Source organism: Sus scrofa, chromosome 9 (genome assembly GCF_054392235.1).
Source record: "Sus scrofa isolate SSC_HxYL_T2T_F1_AM1 chromosome 9, Sscrofa_HxYL_maternal_Yorkshire_Landrace_v2.0, whole genome shotgun sequence".
Classification (NCBI taxonomy): domain Eukaryota; kingdom Metazoa; phylum Chordata; class Mammalia; order Artiodactyla; family Suidae; genus Sus; species Sus scrofa.
The window spans coordinates 94,804,279-94,822,709 of NC_139391.1; the positions used below are offsets into that span (position 1 = coordinate 94,804,279).

Genomic DNA, 18,431 nt, shown 5'->3' on the forward strand with positions numbered 1-18,431 from the left:
ACAGGATCAACACAAGTGTTAGAGACAAAATACAATTCTTAGAAGTTTTCTGCCCAAATTATATCCCAACCACTGGCTTTAAGACAGTTGATCAAGGGAGTTCCCATCATGGCTCAGTGGTTAAGGAACCTGACTAGGATGAGGGTTCAACCCCTGGCTTTGCTCAGTGGTTAAAGATCTGGTGTTGCCGTGAGCTGTGCTGTAGGTCGCAGATGCAGGTTGGATCCTGAGTTTTTGTGGCTGTGGTGTAGGCTGGTAGCTGCAGCTCCGATTTGCCCCCTAGCCTGGGAACCTCTGTATGCTGCGGGTGGGGCCCTAAAAAGACGAAAAGACGAAAAAAGGAAAAATAAAAAAATAAAAATGTAAATAAAATATAAGAGTTGGTCAAGGCAGCACAACTCCATATTTTACCATACACAATAATATTACCAAAGCATCTCTTTATTTGTTTTCCTCACAATGAACTTCTGGATGGTGGTTCCCACTTTGACTAAGTCTTGGTAAAGCTGTCCTAGGATTCCTCCAGGGAGGCCACGATATGCCTGAGACCTTGAAGCTATCCTTCTCAGAAATGCAACTAATGGATTAGGGCCAAAGATGCCTTATATTGAACTAACTTCTGTGTAAGCAAGGCTAAAGAGTGTACGTTAAAACATAATGAGGAAAACATATTTTATCCTACTAAAATTTTAAAATTAGCTTTTTTTTTTTTAACACGAAAGCAGTATATCACCTACAACAAAGAACAAACAAGCAAAAGGAAGAAATATATGTATAAAAATCAACCATATACAATTAAATATGACATGTGTTAAGTATAATGAAATATGCTTGAATTTAATTAAAAATACTTTTTTAGATAGCGGTGTTAGTTGTCCAACAATATGAATATACTTGATGCTGCTGAACTATACACTTAAAAAATAGTTAAAATGGTAAATATTATATTTACTCTACCACAATTAAAAATATGTATATTTAAAACAAAATGAGATTCTAAAGAATGTGCTGCTTTGTTACTTACTTTTTTTTACTCTAATATATTACAACTACTTCTCCCTGTGAATCACTACAGTCCAAGAGCAGCATCCTAAATGTCTGTAGAATATTCCACTTTGTGGATATGCGCTTTAGATTATTTAACTCAGTGATTCTCACTCTGGTTGCACATTATCATCACTTGGAAAGATTATGAAAAAACAGATGACCAAGCCTTCCTTACTTTTTGAGGTTCTGATTCATTCAGTCTAGGAAGGGACCTGGGTATCCATAGTGTTTTAAAATGTCCCTGGTCATTCTAATATTACTTCTGAGATGACAAACACTGATTTAAATGATCTCTTTTCTTAGTTAAGTCATTTCTTGTTTGTTTGTTTTTTACAATTATAAGTGAGTCTGACAATATTAAGTTCAAAAGGATTTTGTAACACACATTCACTATTATGTGCTCACTGCTGAATATCATGACCATATATTTTGATCATCCATCCCAACCAGGACCTCTAAGAGTGAATGGGGGTACTATTACTTATTATATCAGGATAATAGGTGGGTAAGCCAGGCCTATTTGGCAAATTGGATCATATATGGTTGCACTGTCCAAAATACATACGAACTTTTAAGACATTTGGTAGTTAGTATCTAAATGCCAACGAAAAACACCATGTTAATTACATCAAGAGTTCTTGAAAGAACATGTTTCCTAAAACCCACAGACATTAGAAAGTATTCATTCATTTAAACAGTATTTATTGAACAACTGCAATATGCCAGCTTATGCTAGGCATGGGGGGAGCAAGCCACACAGTCTCCATCTGTAAATGTGTGAGGAACAATAGACATTCTACAAATCCATGAGATTACAAATATTATCATTTTAGTTAACCTTTATAAATTTGTTAGTAAAAAGGTATCTTGTTTTAATTTGTATTGTTCACTAGTGAAACTGAGCATACTGTTTATTACTATTGGTATTTCTTCTTTTGTAAATTGTCTGTTAACATTTTCGCCCTTTTTGTGATCAGTTATGTTTTAAGTATTTTTCCAGTTTATTGTTTGACATCAGAATTTATTTATGGTAGGTTTTGGTAGAATATGGAAACTTTGTGTAGTCATACCTGTCCATCATTTCTTTAATGATTTCTGACTTTGGTACATAATTTCTCTTTAATGCATAATTAATACAGCTGGTGTAAAATGAGGTAAGGATCTCACAGTAATGATTCTAATTAGATAATTACCCAATAACATTTATTAAGCAATTATTTTTCCCATAAGAGAGAAGAGGAGAAGGGAAATATAGGGATAGGGGATTAAGAGGTACAAACTATATGTATATAAACTACAAGGAAATATTTTACAACACAGGGAATACAACCAATATTTTATAATATAAATGGAGTATAAACTTTAAAAATTGTGAATCACTATTTTATACACTTATAACATATAATATTGTACATTAACTATACTTCAATTTAAAAAATTATTTCCCTGGAGTTCCCATCGTGGCACAGTGGAAACAAATCCGACTAGGAACCATGAGGTTGCAGGTTCGATCCCTGGCCTAGCTTGGTGGGTTAAGGATCCAGCATTACCATGAGCTGTGGTGCGTAGGTCGCAGACATGGCTTGGATCTGGCATTGCTGTAGCTGCACAGGCTGGCAGCTACAGCTCTGTTCGGCCCCTAGCATGGAAATCTCCATATGCCGCAGGTGCAGCCCTAAAGAGACAAAAGACAAAAAAAAAATTATTTCCTTCACTAATTTGAAATGTCATCTTTAGCATACAATAAGATCCCACATGTATGCAGATGTTTCAGAAATTTCTATTATGTTCCTTTGTTCTATCTGTCAGTTCTCATAATATTATCTCCCCTATTTAATTATTTGGCATCGGACTATATTTTAGTATTTAACTATGCAAGTACTCCTGCCATAGTGTTCTTTTAAAACATTTTATTGATTACTTTTGTCTGTTCAATTCTTCCAGGGAAATTTTAAAGTATCCCCCTACAAAAGCCATTGATGAGGGAGAGTGAGAGAGCAAGAACCAACAATTTTACAAGACGGATGTCTACCCAGGAACTTGGTATGTCTCTCATATTTTTTTATGATTTTTTTCAAGGTTTTTAAAAACACAATGTTGTGTGTTTCTTGTTGGATATTTTCTAATTGTTCCTTTGCTTGCTTTGCTGTGTGCATGTGTGTATGCATGTACCAAGAGAATTTTTTAAAGCCATTTATGTTTTCTAAATGGTTATTTCATCCTACTGATTTCCTCTAGCTCTTTCTAGCAGCATACTACCCTGTTACATCAGATAACAACATATACTGGTAACTTGCACAAACATATCCCTCTCACTTGAGGGATATCTAACATAACCCTATTGTCATTAAAAATATTACATAGCTAGAGTCTGGCTCACTCCAGGCCCAGCCCGTGAGGATTTGCAATGACATTCCATTATGTCACTGAGATTCTTCAAGGGCTGCACGCTGAGCTGGGTGTGGGGATGTGATGGTAACAAGGGGGCAAAAGTTATGAACAAGAACACACGGGGGTCTAACTTAGGTGGGGTTCTGGGCAGACAAGACTGCCCCGAGAAAAACGATGTTTAGGCTGAAGCTTGGAGGGTGCTCAAGGTTTAACTAGACAAAGAGGAGGAAGAAGAACATCTGGAGCACAGGGAGCAGCATGGAAGGGCCCGTCCTTAGAGTGGGCAGGAGAGGGCCCCTGGGTGAGGCTTCCATTAGGCAGGGCTGATGCTGCCGGGCATTCTGCCACACTGAGGCTTTTGCATTTTATCTTAGGACCAGTGGCAAGTAATGAAGAATTTAACTAGGGAAGTGACTTAAACACATCTGCATTTTAGAAAGATAACTGGATGCAGTGTGGAGATGAAACTGAAGGAAAGCAAGAAATTTCTGGAGGAAAATAATAAGCAAGCAGGGCTCTGGAGGAGTCCACCTGAATCTACCAGGTCTGCCTGAAGGATGATATTATCAGGCCTAGGAGGTGAGTGTAGGTGGAAATGGAGGGATGGATCAAGGAGGGGTGTCAAAGACAAACACCACGGGATTTGGACATTGATGTGATGTGGAATATGAGGTGAGGGAGAAGTCAGGAATGACCTCTAGGCTTCTAGACTTCAGCCATGCATTTCTCAGAGGTGCCATCTATGAGCTAGAAACACAAGAAGGCAGGTTGAGGAGATGACTGGAAATTCTGAATTCCCATTTTAGAGGTTTGAAGGTTGAAGTGCTGGTGAAACATCTAAGGAGAGACCTCAGGGAGATGTGTGGAATGACATAATCTACCTGACATATGGGCTGACATATGGGATGGAACTCAGAGAGGATGTGAACAGAGAATATACATTGAGAAACCACCAACATATAGATGGTGCTTGAAATTATACAAGTGAATAAAATCACCTTAAAGTGAGTAAAATAAGCATTAAAAGGACTAAATCTCAAGGAATTTCAGTACGTAATGATCAGACTCAAGACAAGTTAAAAGGGGAAGAAACTGACCTGGGGATGATTAACATTTAATGGTATCTGAGAATAGGAATGAGCAAGGAGGTAAAAGTTCATAGAATTTAGGTTTGTGATCTTTACCTACCATAAAAACCTCGAGCATTCTATTACATTTCTAATGTATTCTAATAAAAACAGCATTTTCCTTGCAATTTCTCAACTCTGCTTTAATTCCCCTTGGAGGAACACAATTTTCCAGCCCCAAATGGCTATAGACTCTCTTGCTTTATCAGATGTCTAGGCTCCCCTTGGAGGCTGAGCTAACTGCTCAGAGGCCTTGGCGCCATGAGGACCCTTCTCCATTGGAAGCTGCCCTTCGTCTGTCAGAATCCTCTCCTCCTGGAGAAGGGGCAGGGGGATAGATGTCCTTCCTCAGATTCATCATCCAGGCAAAATTTCAGAACATGCAGCCAGGTAACCTCTTCATTTTAAGTCAACAAGACACATCACTGAAGTTCAGGGATTAATGTCACTACCTAGAGAGTCTTGTTCAGTGCACCTTGTTAAACAGGTACGAAATGCTGCATTTGGGGTGGTTTGCAAAAGCATTAGTAAATGGTGATAAAGTCAAACTAGTAGTAAAAGATGCAGAGCATGCTCTGAGATATGGCCTGCACACGGCCTCCTTATGTCACCGGCCTTCTGATAACAGATGACATACAGAGGGACAAAGAGAGTTGGTGAATACCATGGCAGCTCTGAACCAACCATTGTGATTGCAGTTTTTGGGTTCATCTGATCACTCTTTCACTCAGTGAATAGCGGTAGAGAGGCTATGGTGTTCCAGGTAGCGTTCTGAGCACGAGGGTGCAGCAGCAGGTAACTGAACAGAGTTTAACCTTCGGTGGCAGGAAGACAAAAAACAAGGGATACATTAAGTAAGAGGAAAATACAATCGAGTGATGGAATTGTCAATGACTAAGGGATATGTCGACTTGGGTTGAATAAGCAACATAGACATACGATTAGATAATTTACTTTGGTAAACTGGTAAAAGCATTGACCAAAAGAAGGTGGTATTTTAGTGGCTGAGTTCTATCATAGAGTGTGTTTTAGACTGTTTGGGCTGCTGTAACAAAAACACCATAGACTAGATGGCTTATAAACCACAGAAATATATTTCTCACACTTCTGGAGGTTGGAAGTCTGAGATCAGGATGCCTGCATGGTCAGGTGTGGGCCCTCTTCCTGGTTTCTAGATGGCCTTCTTTCTGGTCCTCACATGGCAGAAGGGGCAAGGGAGCTCTCTGGGATCTCTTTTACAAGGGCACTAATTCCATTCATGGGCATTCTACCTTCATGGCCTAATCACCCCTCACCTCCAAATATCATCACACTGGGGGGATAGGATTTCAACGTATGCATTTAGGGGAGTGAGAGGGACACGGGCATATAGTCTAGAGCTGAATAGGTTTGAATTCCAGCCTGACCACTTGCTAGACACATGATCTTGGACAAATTGTTTCAAGTCTTTGAGCTTGTTCAAGCCGTCCAGTTCTCTGAGCTTTAGCGGCTTCATGTGGAAGGCAGAGGTGCTGTGACAATCAGATCAAGAGTCTAGCACAGTCTACTAAACTATCTCCCTCTCTTTCCTCCCCCACATGAAAGGTTTAGTTTATCCTGATATTCTTGGTTTAGAGATAGCTGACACTCTGCCTATGACCTCTCTCTCTAGCACACTTTCATAATTTCTAAAGTCACAATCCCAGACACACGATAGCTTCTTTCAGTGAGGGAAAAAGAAAAAAAAAAAAAAAGATTGTGGCATTGCAGTTGTGTTTTGAAATATGAGAAAAAAAAGTTTAGCTTGAGTAAAAGCCTCATGGCAGAGTTCCCTGTATGACAAGAAAGTTGGTTCCAACTCTTACATAGATGCCACTAAACACACCCTCATTAAAATAGATCCTTTTCATTGCATTCTTGGTATTGGGAATAGTTGTTCTGAGCATTTCATATACGCTTGTTCAAGCCACCCCTATTTATTAAGATGGAGATTCAATTTGCTATAACAGAGACCCAAAATGTGGGGACATAAACAATACAGAAGTTGATTTCCCCTTTATGAAACTGTCTTGGAATTAGTCTTCCAGGAATAGGATGGCAGTTGCACAGTTTCAGACCTAGCCTCCCTGTATACTCTCTACCATCCTCGGCTTATTGGCTCCATCACTGCAGTACAGAGATGACTCATCACCATCATGTGGGCATTCTAGTTAGTGGGAAGGGGACAAGGAAGAGGATGGTACATTCCTCCCCTTTATAGACTCAACCTGGAGATGTGCACGTCACTTCCCCTCCTATTCCACTGGCCAGAACTTAGTTGCAAGATCATAATAACCTGCAGCTGGTCTTTTGGCATATCAGAGAAGAGAAGAAAGATTATAGGCCCACTCAGTCCCCACCACAACCATTTAGGGCTATAATCTATGCCCTTTGGACATACCAAAGTATGACTACAAAGTAAGACAAATACATTTTAAAGAAATACAGCTGATTTTCTCACATACAAATCTATTTACTTTTTAAATAGTTAGTTTTGGAAGTATTTACTCTTTGAAAATCATTGTTCCAAAAATTGGGGGATCTTCTCTTGTCTCTTGCCTTTTAGAAACAATTCATGTACCATGTGAGAGTATAGATCTTACTTAACTGGTTTATAGTTACAGTTTTTCTCCAAAAACAAAGTTGTAATACTTATTTTGATCATCAAGGTTAATTTCAAATTTTTTAATTCAATGAATTTTATTATATTTATAATTGTACCACTATCATCACAACCTCATTTTAGAATACTTCCATCCCAAACCCCAGTCTCAATTCCACATTAGTTTTCACTCTTTTTCAAAGTCAAAATCATTTTCAAAATATGGATAAGTCACTCTTGAGGAATCTCTTAAAACATGTTAGCTCTAAAAGCAATTCCCAAAACCTTCAAAGAAAAGCTATTTTGTGTGAATCAAAAAGCTCTAGTATACTTGCTCAATGAATGACTTTTACCTGATGGTCATACTTTACACAGATTTTAGGATAGTGTTACCTGGCCATTTGTGAGAATGTCTATGCTGAATATGATGTCACCTCCAACATGCAATGACCACCATGTATCAGGGGGAGCTTTGTTCCCTGGTTCATTCATGTGATTCCCTCCCAAATACCCTGTAACCTACCAATAGACATTTTTCCAAACAGTTTGAACACATCTGTGACTTGGAATCTTTGATTATTCAAAATCATTTCCTCTGTGAACTTGTCACCAACTCCCCTGTTAGAGCCAGGGGGCAAATCTCTTCCCTCTGCGCTGCTGTCACATTCTATGTACAGCAAACTTTAACTGCTTAATATGCCTTTTGCTAATTATTCATTTACCCAGACTCCCTCCATTGGCACATACCCATATACCTTTAAGAGGGAGGGGCTCCTTGGGCCTCATTCTGACTGCCTTGTTCATCCGTGCATGCCCCCTAGTGCCTTCTACACTGCCAGTGTTGGAGGAATTTATTGAATGGGCAAACAAATATAATTTATTCCTAGAAAATAACTCACTTTATACCTCCAGCTCTTAGCTTCTCATCTTTATTTATAGTTCCGCTATGAAACTTGGGGAGTGTTCTCTGAAATCTTATGATTCTATGTAATACTGCTGGAGCCAAGTTTGTGATCTCAGTGAAGGAGGTACTGGCAAATTCTAGGTACAAAATCTGCTCAAAGAAGGTGGAGGAAATACTGTGCCTTTCAAAGTCACACCTTTGTTAGGAGCCCACCTTTCAGACAGATTGGACTAGATCTGTCCCATTTTGTAAATGTATAGGCACTTCAGTTTCTTGAGTGAGGAGCAAGGTAAAGAAAAGAAAGGTTTAATCTTGCTTGTGTTGGAAGCCCAGTGAAGAAAGGATTACCCTTTTCCCAAGAAACTGTAAATTATTGACTGCAGTGGCTACTAACATTATTGAGAATGAGTAAAGTCAGCACTGCAAAGCTTTTGAAACTGTTAAACCAAAATAGAAATGATAAAAGGAAAGCTTTGACTCAATTATTGGTTTACAATCTAACTGGATAACAGAGAATATTGACACAAATGTGTCTGTAAAATAATCAAATGAAGGAAATGCTATCACCAGATAACATCACTTGATGCAACTTTAAAATTTCCTCAGTGTGCCATTTCACAAAACAAATGTTCTGGAATATTTTTGTGATAAGAAAATTATGTATTCAACTTGGAAAAGTTAAAAAAAAATTACAGGATGCGTGTTTCTGTAAGAAGAGAACTAACTGATGAAGGGCTTGCCAAACACCAAAACTTTTTTTTTTTTCATATAGAAAAATGCTTGAACTATCCCAGCAACTTTTTTAACAGCTTATGGACCATTCCTAGACTGTGCATAACTAAAGGTTTCTCACTGGAAAAGCTGTCTCATGATATAGACACCATTTGTTTATGGCAATCTTTGATGCAGAGAGGAAGAATGGGGTCTAGGCAAGAGAGGAGAGGAAAGTCAGCCTCAGAGGAAGCAAAAGGGGAAATAGCAGAAAGACTTTTCCATTTCTTTTCGACTGTTGATGAATATCAATGAAGTGTTACCGCCTCGAGAAGGAGCACTGATTTGAAATCCCCTTGCCTGAGCCCTGCTTCTTTTGAGCACAAGATCAAGGAGTTCATTTGTCGTTTACTCATTGGGGATTCTCCCCGGCGACACACCACCTTCGCAAGGAACTCGGCAGGGAACTCCGAGGATTTACCTGTCTTTAATTCATACAGCATTTTCAAATCGTGCAATCCAAGCAGGTGTGACCGCGCTTTTGCGGAGCCTCCGTGCTATTTTACCTGCTTGAGTCTGTCAAAAACCCATTTGTATGCGCCTGGCTAATGTGCTAGAAATAAAAGCCCCAACCTGTCAAGTAAACTCTCTGCACCTGTATGGAGCAGTTAAATTGCTCCATCTGCTATTATCCCGGGAGATCAAAGGCCATCCCCGGAAGGGGGGCCCAAAGACCAAAGCAAAGGTTGGAGCTCCTCGTCCTGGAGTTTAAAAAGAAGAGGACAACGAAGAGGAGAGAGGAGAGGGGGGTGGAAAGCGGAGGAGAAAAGGATCCCTGAGGCTCGGGCCGGGCTCGGCTACCTGAAGGAGCTTTTGTCTGACCCAGGCGCGCCGGGAGCGCATTCTTTCACATGACGAACCGCAGGGGAAGACATTCATTCACTCCCTTTTTTTTGGTGACGTAGCCAGGGCATTCATGTGTTTTTAACCTTGAATAATTTTTGTCTCTAAGCGCCAAACAAGTTTTATCCTGTCCACAGGTCAGTTTTGTTACAGAGGCCAATTAGCAGTGCTACCTTCGCCTGCGGCAAAAAGCCAAGTAATGGTGGGGCAAGCCCTCCGGAGAGGTGATGAATAACTCCGGAGAGCTGTAATTTGAAAGGGGGGCCTTTGAAGCATTTACCTTACATGGGACGCTATTGTCACTGCAGGGTGTTTGATCTTAAAATAATTTACTTAATGATCTCACCATGGGAGCAATTGGCAGAGCAAGATTAGGCTGTAAGGCCTAATGGACATGGGAAAAGTTAAAATTGCTCAGAGAAAGGTATGTACCGCTCTGAGATCCTTCCGTGTTGCGGGTTCATTACTTGGGGGTGGGGGTGGGGTGGCGGGGGAGGGGGAGGGGTGGGGTGGGGGGAGCCTGACCGCGATCAGCTTTGCATAGCTCGGCAGAGAAAATCATCCAGCCTCTCCTGGGATGTGCACTGAGCGTTTTTGGTTTTGTTTTTGTTTTAATATGACTTGCCCGCATTTTCAGCGTTCCTGGGAATTAATGATCTGATCTTATTTTTACAGTCAGTGATTTTTTTTTTTTTTAAACTCTTTCTTTTGCGCAAGCATTGAGCCACTGTTTTAGGCAGGCGGGTGGCATCCACAGTGCAGATTTCTCTGAGCGGAAGGAGAGCCAGATGTAAATGTGTAAGTTTGCCCTTTCAGTTGGCACACAGGATATCATTAGACACAAGGCAGTGGTCTGACGTTATCCCAGGCCCAAATACGGCTTTGTTCTCTAGAAAGGAAAAGTTCCTATTGTAAGCCCCGCTTTGACCCGTGGTATAACTCATGTTTACTTGTGTTTTCTTCTGTGCACATCAATTGCTTACACAGCAATGGGAAGAAATAGCTTAGTGTTGGGTTCTACCTGTTTTACATGAAGTGGATTTCAATTTCTTCATAATTTTGCTCTTTTAGGCCCTTGTACGAAACATCTTATTTTTTTCAATTGTGGAACAAGGAAGAGACATCTTAAATGAATATCTAACAGGGAAAAAAATTGACCTAAGGACTGCTATTGCTGTTTATGTATTTGATGCTAAACCTAAGGAAGTGTGATGCAAGAGAATATCAACATTTAATAGATGAGTTAATTTCCTCTCTAGTGCAGATTCCATTTAAGGAATATCATAGCAGCCTGTCCATGCAGCCCAATATCTTGATATGTACTCTCCCTTTGAGAAGCAATACCCAGGGAATATATCTGCATAAATCATCTAAAAGGCTTGATTTCATGTTATTTGTGTAAAATAGAAAAGCTCAGCTTTGAGCCTAAAGTAGGTGAGTCTGCTTCCCCAAGATCCACAACTTGTGCCTCTGTCTGATAACAGTACAATGAAATATTTTTAGTTTGTTCAAATCAAGTACAAATGAGCATGAGTACCAGCTTTTTGCCAGCTCAGGGCATTGCAAACATTCCCCACCAGTCTGAAGCTTTTCTGAAATTTAACTTTTGGAGTGCATTTTTGGCGACTTTGTTGAGATATATCTGAGAATCTCCACCTACCAATATTGAGTAGACTCCTTTGAACTTGTCTTTTTATCATTTACCTGTACTTGGAAATTAGCAACTTCTTAATTTACTTCAATAATTTCTTCTCTGATGCATGGAAATAACTACCTGAGGCTGAGCTAAAGATTATCTAAAGATTGTCTAAGCTAGTCTCCTTGTTAAATTACTTGATAAGTGAGTGTGGCACTCATATTGCATGTAGCACTGAGAATGGCAGCAGGTAAGGATATGCACCTATGTATCTTAACCTTTTCAATCAGCTAAAAGGAGATACCAGACCCACATGGGTGATTTAAGTGACATAATGTATGTAAACACACAGGACAGATGCAGAACATAGAAGATGCTCAATAAAAGTTCTTTCACACCCTGTACTCTGGAAACAAATTTGATTCTCCCTCATTGGCGTTACATTTGGGTCATCCTCAGAGTTCCCATTGTGCTTCAGTGGTAATGAACCCAACTAGTATCCATGAGGATGCAAGTTCAATCCCTGGCCTTGCTCAGTGGGTTAAAGATCCTGCATTGCTGTGGCTGTGGTGTAGTATAGCTGTTCCACCCCGGCCTGGGAACCTCCTTATGTGGCAGGTGTGGCCCTGAAAAGCAAATGTTCCTCCCTAAGCAGCATTCCTCCTGCCCTTGCCACTCATGATCCAGTAGGTGTTACAAGGGCAGCTGATTTCTGTGGATAAGTCTGCATGCTGAGAGTGTTTTTGAATATCCAACCATTCTGGGAGAAATCAGATTAATCGCCTCCAAGTTGCAAGTACTGCTAACCCAGGGGTCTCAGCTTCCTGGATGCTAGGTGGTCAGTGAGATTTTTCTCTCCTTCTTTCCATCTTTTCTCTTTCCATTTCCCACAATACTATCTTAATTTTTTTTTTCCAATCTTAATGTAATTCTATGTGAGTTTGTTGTCATAAATGGTGAATGTAGCTTGGAAACCAAGAAAAGAATTATGTCATCCTCATCAAGAGACACATTGACACTGATTAGAAAAGAATAAGAAAAGATAACCAGGAAAGAAAGGAAGTTATGAGTGTTTTAACATGAATGTTACCATTCGAGGAACTGCATGATTACACCTTCGTTAAGCCCCTCTGTCTGCTGCTCTTTCTTCCATGTTCAGTTTTGCCTCCCTATCTGATCTCCCAATATCATCCCTTTGTCTGTGTGTCTCTCCATCTCTCTCTCTCTTTTCCCTTTCCTCCTGCCCTATATACACACATGTTTTTGGCTGCGCTTGCAGCATACCAGAAATCACACCTAAGCCACAGCAGTGACAATGCTAGGTCTTTAACTGCTAGGCCACTAGGATACTCCTCCTCCTGCCCCTATTTTTTCTAATATCTTTCTTCTTCTCTCCCCCTACACCTCCCATCTCTCTTCCACTTCCGACTGGGTGTCTCCATCTCAGTTTCTCTGTCTCTCCTACTGTTCGAATTTCTCTGTGTCTTTTGGCTCTCTCTCTCTTTTTCTCCCACTCTCTTTTCCTCCCTCTCTTTCTCTCAAAACCCAGGTTGTAAATTAAAAGGTCAAAATCGAGTATGTGAGTATTAGGAATTTTTTTCTTGATCATTATCTGTAATGCTCTGCTGATTTGCTTTTCCAAATAAAGCCTGTAAATTCACAATTCATTCTCAGAACCTCCCAATCTACCAGGGACCTGGGTGTCAAGAAGCACTTGACCGCTACAGACAGCAGATGTGGAACCTTCTCCCGAGCCCACACAGCACGGAGGCGACTGCCCCACCAGTTCCAGCGTTCCTGCTGTAGGATGAGTCAGAAGAGAGGGGCGAAAAAGAACAAGGTCAAGGTCAAACCACTCACCCACCCTTCCCGCCCAGCTCCCCTCCCTCTTTGCCCTGATTACTGTCCTGTGTGTCAGAGGTACTCCCACTGGCCGAGAACCATCATCTCATTCAGAAGACACATCAATTCCACCCAGGTAGTTCTAAAATCACCTAGCTGATCATCCCATTTATATACAGTATCAAGTGTTCATTTCACAGCTGCTATTTCAGTCCCACTGACCTACTGGTCCTTGACATGGGCTTCGCCAGGACCTTCCGGGGATGTAAAAGTAACTTTTTAGAGCTCACAGCAAAAGCAATTGAAGTTCATTTCTCACAGATTGCCAGTCCCCATCAGACATGAAGACACTGTAAGGCAGGCATTGGACAGTTTTCAAATGTCCATCACTACCACGGGAAGAGCCCTCTGTGTCGACCAGGGCATCAGACTTGGTCCCCCTGTGTGTCTGTTCTGTGACATCCCTCTAGGCTCCCTGAGAACACAATGCCATCAGTGTGGTGCCAGGGTTTTATTTTATTTTTCTCTATTCTCCGCAGGGGCAACATCTGTACTGGCCCGTGCAAGGGGCATTTTTCTCTTATTCTAAGTTCAGCTGCAGGAGAGGAGAGGAGCTGGGGTAAGTGAGACAGTTGTGTTTCTCGGGGCTCTGCTTTCTGACCACCTTAGACCATGCCCCTCTGGAGCTGTGCCCAGTCCTTTTTCCCTATCCCACACTGGTTCTTGCCATAGATCCTTGTGTCCTAACCCCCAGCCCTTGGTTCTCTGCTTCACACTTCTGCGTAATTTCCCCCACTGCTCTGTCTGAATCAAATTCACATGAAATGAGCAACTGCTTGGGGACATAAAAGATGGGGCCCAAGTTCAACTTTAGGACTATGTGGTTAAAGTACAATGACCAGTATTTTTAGAAATTTCTTCCCCCAAATGGAAGAGGAGTTTCTGGGGTTGCCACTTTGCCTCGAAGTCCACGACAAAGGTGTTCAGAGATCCACAGACTCAAATGTGGAGAATTTGACCACAGATTTGAAGGAATGAAAATAAGATTTGTCATGATGTGGGTTTTGTGCATGTGTGTGTGTGTGTGTGTATGTCTTAAATGTTAGCAATTAAAGGCCCAGCTCTAAAAGTTTATTGGAAATTCAGTTTGTTTAAAAAATGTTTTTCTTAAACAAAATGACTGCCAAGGACAACTTCAGAATTTCCAGATTCTCAGGTTCTTACCCTGACTGTTCCAATTATAATCCCCCTGAATAATCTTAAATCTTTCCTTCTGCTATTATTTCTCTCACACTTCCCAAGGACAAAGTATCAGTAGCAACTCAGAGCTAAGACAGAAAAACAAAACCCAAAAAAACCCTCCACTTTGTCTCTAGTAGACATTTTTTGGCAGATGTTTTTCTAGGATGTAATATGGCAAATGGACTGCTCACAAGGCTTCCAGAAAAATCATATGCCCATGGGACCCCTGCTGTCCATTCACACAGTTCATGGTAAGTCAGGTTTTGGTGGCATAAGAAAAAGAAAACTAACATTTGATTGCCCTTAGAGTATCAGAAGGATGACTCACAGTAGCTTGCTGTACAGCCCAGGAAACTCAGGCCAGGGAGGGTCAGGAAGAAGATTTGGGATTTGAAAGCCTGTTCCTCTTCATGGGTACCAGGTGGTTGTATTTCTTCCATCTTCCCCAGTATATAATGTTCTCAGAGGTGGCAATGCCAGTGCCATCCCATGGCGGAGAGTCTAGTATCTTCCCCAGTCGCTCATTCTCCCGACTTGGGCATCCACAGCCTGCTGCTGATGGTGGTCAGCCTAGTCCCTCCCTCATAATTGTTGTCTTTGGCTTAAGAGAAGGGCCTCTGCCAGGATTAGGCTCCCTCCCTATAGGCAGCCTGCACCCAAAGTCTGGGTGATCTCAGGAGTACATTTTCCTGGGAGGTGGCTTTTTTTCTGATGACAAGGGGTGTGGCTCTGTTTCCCTCCCTCCTAGTCCTCCAGGGCAGGTTAGAGAGGTGAGGGAGGGAGCAGGTGCTGGGGAGAGAAAGGCAGAGTGAGGTTCCGTGGGGGAGCATCAGAGAAGAAGAGCCAGGTTTAACTAAGGCACCCTCCAAACATCAGAAGGGGAGGGATCAGGGTTTGCCAGTTCCCTTAGAGGTTTGGGGTGAGAATTAGGATTAAACTCATCAACATCACACCAGCCTTGATCTCCCCAGATCCCTGCTCCCTCCCACATCCCTCTGGCTCAGCCCTGGGCCTCAGTGTGGGGCTCCTGAAGGGCCTAGTCCAGAGCTCAGGGGGGCCAATTGAGGCCTTTCTCGCACTGGAGGTACAGCTCAGCTCCTCCCTCTGCACAGTCCTGTTTTCTTCACGTCCCAAAGGTATTGATCCTGAGAGATGACAATAAACTGCCTCCTTGTAAATGTTCGTCACCAATCTGTTTCCCAGAACCTGACCTTAGGCACGTATATTTAAAATATGTCAATGTCTTCAAATGCCGCTGCCTGCTCACCTGGTGTTCATAACAAACTGAGGTTCAGAAAAGTAAAGTGACTTTCTCAGTCACACATCAAAGATGTGCTGGACCTGAGGCTGATTCTAAATTCTGTGTCTGGTCCAATGCTCTTCTGAGTTCAGAACCGAGAGTCATGAGGTGTCCATAGGAAACTATCCCTAAAAATGTCTCTTCCGGGACCATGATCCTTTATTGTTTCACTTTCCACCATTCATTTCTATTTCCCTAGTTGTTTACCTTTCCCCCTCCCCAAACTTACCTTTGCCTGGTCCTGCCCACTCCCTTTTGCAATGCTCTCTTTAGAACAGCAGTGAAGGGAGGAGCAGAGGTACATAGGTTCCCTAAGATATTTGGAACCTTCTTGCCCAGAAGGAAGTATTGACAGGGGATGTATCTGGCCTCCTGGTGCCACACTTCTGACCCTCTCTTCTAGATGTCTGGTTCGTCTAATGCTTTACACACCTGGATTTAAAATAGAATTTCATCAGAGCCAATGCACCCATCCTCTTGTTTGCAGAGGGCAGGAAGTTCTGATGCTAATAACTCTGTCAGCATAGGGGCAGTTGGGATACCTAATAACTCCTTGCAACTGTTAGAACGTTCTTGGATCTGTTCCCCAATCTCACAATACCCTCCAGTGTCCCTGGGGACCCTCTGTCCTTTAGTTCAGCCCAGCACTGGCTGGAGGGGAAAGCCTTCTCCAAGAAAAGCCTCCAGGGACCTCTTTATCCCCTTGATGCTCTGGAGCTTCCACAGCCTAAGGGGATTTCCACCCCTCCATGCAAATCCTCTCTGACTGATTGGCAAGCATGACTCATGGCAATTAGCTTCTCTGCATGGCCTCAGGACAGGTATTTGGGGAACCAAAGGTCCATAGGTGCTGTGTTTCATTTGGGTTTTGATCCTTGCTTTTTTCTGTTTGATTTTTAATTTTGGACACTATTTTGGAACCAAGTTAAGTCTGATCTGTATCCTTACGATTTCAACCAATGTACTACATCTTGCAAAAAGTATGTCTTCAGAAGGTGCACTCAGGTTGGAAAAGTGTGGGAAGAGCAGGTGAATTTAGTGTCAGTGGCCATGTGGCCCCTTACTGTTCGTGGTCTTCATCACTGAGAAAGACTGGCCAGAAGGGGCTCATGCACGCTAGTCCTTTGGTTTCTCCTGGACCACAGGGAATAGTATGGTCTTGGAAAAAAAAGTCCTGCTCTGATCAGATGTACAGTGTACATGTGTGTGGTGTTTTATCCAATCCTATCTGTTCTAAGCTTGACTCTAAGTGACATTTTAAAAAGGAAAACAGGTTTAGACTTATCTGTTTCATGAATTTGTCATTATTGGGGGAAGTGTCCAAAAACTTTTGTATGATGGCATTTGTTTTATATGTGTCTTTTCTGTGTCACACTAACCCTCAGGAGTTCAGGAATGTTCCTCTCAAACCATGTCCATCCTAAAATGTAAGGGTTAAAAGTATGGAACTCAGGTTTCCTGAGATCAGATCTCCCCTCTGACCATCATTGCCCTGTGTGACTTTGGGCAAGTTACTCAACCTCTTTGCTCCTCAGTTTCCTCATCTGCAAAACAGTGGTCCTAATGGTAGGGTTATGTTCAAAATAAAGCAAATTATTTTATTTCATTTCATTTTATTTTATTTTACTTTTTAGGGCCGCCTTCCCAATTCTTGCATCTCCTCATATCTAGAAAAGCACTAAAATCCTTCATTATAATGTCTGTTCCTTGTGACTAGCAATAGCCTTTACAAGACTAGCAGCAGCCTTCTGCAAAAATGTGTGCTTGATTGCATGTCCCCCCACCACCACCCCCGCTTCACCAAAATTACATATATATTGACTTCCCCCCTACCTCTTTGGTTTGTTTTTTGTTTGTTTGTTTGTTTGTTTGTCTTTTTAAGGCTGCACCCACAGCATATGGAAGTTCCCAGGCTAGGGGTCAAATCAGAGCTACAGCTGCCGGCCACAGCCACAGCGACACGGGATCTGAGCCACATCTTCGACCTACACCATAGCTCATGGCAACGCTGGATCCTTAACCCACTGAGTGAGGCCAGGGATTGAACCTGAGTCCTCATGGATACTACTTGGGTTCGTTTCTTCTGCGCCACAATGGGAACTCCCAAATTAGTTTTTTTTAAAGTCCTTATAACAGAACATGGCGTAGAATACATACTTACGTGTTATACGTTTTATTTTCCTATTACTGTTGCTGTCTTCCCACAGTCAGCTACAGCTGGAGATTTTAAAACAACTGTCCTTTGTGTGGCCTGACTCCATTGGTGGCAGAGAGAGAAAAGAGAGAGACTCTTTAAAACATTTAAATATCATTCATCCATTTCACAGGCCAATCTTTTTGTGTATTAAGGCAGGAAATCGGAAGGTAAGTGCCCACTGTTTTTAAACTTGGGATGAGGTATTTTTAAACAGTTTTCAATTTACTTAAGACTTTTAACACAGCTAATATTAGTCGGAACTGAATGTCTGAGAATGAGGTTAGTGTTCTGCATAAACCCTGCTTTTAAAAAGCTCACACGAAGGGTCAAAGACCAGGAAATGCTCTCACTATAATTCTCATTTTCAGCTGAATTGGACATGGCAACAAGAATGCAGGCTTGAATCACATTATGTTCCAGGAACCTTTAACTTTGCATCATAATGACCTGGGGCCTAACAGAAGCAAATTGCAAGTGGTTTCAAAAGGATAAACTCTAATTTATATTAAAC

General features: G+C 41.6%; 1 long non-coding RNA gene across 5 annotated transcripts in view; it reads left to right on the forward strand.

Annotated features, from left to right (window-relative positions):
* Positions 1–18,431, forward strand: part of LOC110262299 (uncharacterized) — a 247,190-nt gene that overhangs the window by 32,439 nt on the left and 196,320 nt on the right. The window contains exons 1-5 of one of the 5 annotated variants that reach the window (XR_014816823.1): positions 9,500–9,840; positions 10,012–10,127; positions 13,014–13,179; positions 13,721–13,800; positions 17,931–18,087. This is a non-coding gene — a long non-coding RNA (uncharacterized LOC110262299). Of the gene's footprint in view, positions 1–2,991; positions 3,091–9,495; positions 10,128–10,229; positions 10,502–13,013; positions 13,186–13,720; positions 13,801–17,930; positions 18,088–18,431 lie in introns of those variants that run through there. The other 4 variants (XR_014816819.1, XR_014816822.1, XR_014816825.1 and 1 more) reach the window with 4 other exon arrangements.